Below are 2,951 nucleotides of genomic sequence, written 5' to 3'. Positions count from 1 at the left end.
GTATTTGGAATATTTGCACAATAATAGCAATGTATCTAGGAATCCCAGCACCTGGGGAAAATGAAAGACAATCTCCAGAGAATTCAGGGCTGGTGGGCTGGAGGTGGGGAGGAGAGAGAAGGAGGTGTTTCAGGAGAGAGTTTTATCTTGGGTACAATTATAGGGGAAGACGGGCAAGGCAAGAGGTTCTCAGTGCCAGGGAGGCCTCCATGGAGCAGCTGACCATGTTCCTGGGGCCACCCCCGCCACTGTGGAGGAGGACGTGGAGTACAGGAGAATTGTTGATGAGGCTGATGCAGGGAAACTTTTTACCCCTAAAGAATATGAAGAATAGAAAAATAAAATTCTATCAATGAGATTATGAAACATTATTTGTGAGCTGGCCATGGCCAATTGGCATGGATTATAAATTTGTTGGCCCAGAAACTCAGTGGTTTTGTACACATAGGTATAAACAACATAAAACTGCCTGTGGTGTTATTTCACCAGTTATGCCCAGTGCCTTTTACTAAGTGCCTTTAAGTGAAAGTCAGCCCATTGGATGCAAGTGTAAGCATTTTGCTGACCAACACAGTGCAGATCCAGGATGTATTTGCAGGACATGTACCAAGTGCCCAGGATTCCATAGTTACATAGTCGTCCTGCATGTACACAGGAGAATGGAAACTGAAGCAGAGAGGCTTGCCCAGGAAAAGCCCATGGGTCACGATATTCCTTATGCTGCGATGGTAGGATTAACTGAATTTAGTTCACTAGCAGAAAGCTACATGAGTCTAGATAACAGGTACACCTCCATTTGAATTTTTACACTCTCCACTGACTGCTGCAGATCACCCATTCCTGAAAGCATTTTGAGAGCCATCTAGTTCTGTTCAAGGTACAATTACAGGAGAAGGGAGAAGAACCTGTCCTCTTTCTCTTCCCTTTCTCCCACAGCCTTCATTGTCAGTGACCCTGCTTCTGCATCATCACCAGACTTCCTTAAATCAAAACCCTGTTGGGGGGGAGGGGTGGAGATCCTCTTCCTCCCCAAACCTCTCAACTCTCCTTACAAAACTTTTACTTGAACCCAACATTCCTTCAACATAATTTCCTAAACCTCTTTTTTTTTCACAACTAAATTACCACAAAGGGTCATCTATACTTATTGTTTCCATTTTATTACCTCCTCCCTACTTAATCGTTTGTAGTCTGGCTTCTTATCATTTAACTGAAACTGCCCTCTACAAGATCACCAACAATCTCTAAACTGCTAAATCCAAAGTTTGTTCCTTAGTCCTCCTACTTAACCTGCAGCTTTTGAGATTCTTGAACACACCCTTTTCCAGCATACTCTCTTTTCCCTTGATTTCTAAGACACTGGCCTCTCTTGGTTCTCATGTCACATGCCTGACCATTGCAGTCTTCTTCTGATTATCATCCTTCTCCTTCCCACTAATTGTGGGCATCCCACCAGGCTCTGTCCTAGACCTTCCTCTTTTTTCTCTACGTTTTGTCTCATGGTGACCTCAACCAAGCCCATGGGTTCAATTATTATCTTTATACAAATGACTCCTAAATTTAAATATCCATCCCTAATCTCTTTCTTAAACTACAGGCCCACAACATCAATTGATTGCTAAATATCTGCAAATGGATGTCCCTTCACACTCAATATGTCCAAAATAAACTCATTATTTCCCAAACCTATACCTCCTCCAAACTTTCCTACTTTAGTCAAGGGTTCCATCGTCATTCTAATCACACAGGTTTGTAACCTTATAGTCATCTTTATCCTTAATTCTTCCCTCTTTCTCACCCCCCCACAAGTTTTGTTCTTCCTTCCTCCAAAATATATCTAACAGCCATACCTTCTCTATACTCACGTAAAATATACCTTAGTTCATACCTTTATCACTTCTTGGATAATATGCAATAACCTCCTAATTTATTTCCCTGCTTCCAACCTCTCCCCTCTCAGATCCATCCTCCTCACTGCTATCAAATTGATATTCATAAAATGCCACTATCTGACAGTCAGTTTCCTCCCCAGCAATGTTCGTCAGCTCCCTCCTTTCTGTAGGACAGAATACAAAATCCTCAGTCTAGCATTAAAAACCCTCCACAATCTAGCTCCCACCTACCTCTTCAGTCTTATTTCACATTACTCCCAGTCACAAAATCTCCTTTCCAATTGAACTGGTGTATTTAACACTTACTGTACAAAATATTCCATTTCCTACCCCTCTACCTTTGTATAAGCTATCCTAGATGTCTGGAATGCCCTCCTTCATACCTCTACCTCTGACAAAGCTTAGCTTCTTCAAAGTATAACTCAAGTAGCATTTCTTTTGCGAGACTTTCCCTGATTCCCATCAGTTAGTAATCTTTCTGTCTTAAAATTACTTTGTATTTACTTTTTAATTTATATATTTGTGCACATATCATATCTCTTGATAGAAAATAAGGTTTTTGAAAAAAAAGACATAGTAGGGGCATCTAGGTGGTGCAGTGGATAGAGCACCAGCCTTGGAGTCAGGAGGACCTGAGTTCAAATCTGGCCTCAGACACTTGACACTAGCTGTGTGACCCTGAGCAAGTCACTTAACCTCATTGCCTAGCCAAGGAAAAAGAAAAGAAAAAGGACATGGTAGGCTCTTAATAAATGTTTATTGATTGATTTTTGTATTTGTGTCACATATATGTGACTATGTGTGATACTTTGTGAGTTCACTGTGATATATGGTACACTGAAATAATGTTAGTAATTCAAACTGGTTCCTTAAGCCTGATGAAAGGAAATGTGTCATTGTATGAGTTACTAGAGGTTGAGGGGGGTGGGTAGAGAAAGATGTCATTTCTTATTTGTTCACCAGACAGAACTCTACACAAGTCATCAGTCGAGTGGTCTCATGCAGGTCTCTCTGGTCCATCGAGGATGGGATTGGAGATAGGTGGGGTACCGTACACTA

The 2,951-nt window shown here is 41.3% G+C and overlaps 1 pseudogene; it reads left to right on the top strand.

Annotated features, from left to right (window-relative positions):
- The first annotated feature begins 209 nt into the window (after positions 1-209).
- LOC114045228 lies at positions 210-855 on the top strand (annotated as a pseudogene).
- The last annotated feature ends 2,096 nt before the right edge of the window (positions 856-2,951 follow it).

This window comes from Vombatus ursinus, unplaced genomic scaffold (genome assembly GCF_900497805.2).
Source record: "Vombatus ursinus unplaced genomic scaffold, bare-nosed wombat genome assembly UNPS02014778.1, whole genome shotgun sequence".
Classification (NCBI taxonomy): Eukaryota; Metazoa; Chordata; class Mammalia; order Diprotodontia; family Vombatidae; genus Vombatus; species Vombatus ursinus.
The sequence above is the reverse complement of the archived record's forward strand: the minus strand, read 5'-3'. Positions and strand labels throughout refer to the sequence as shown.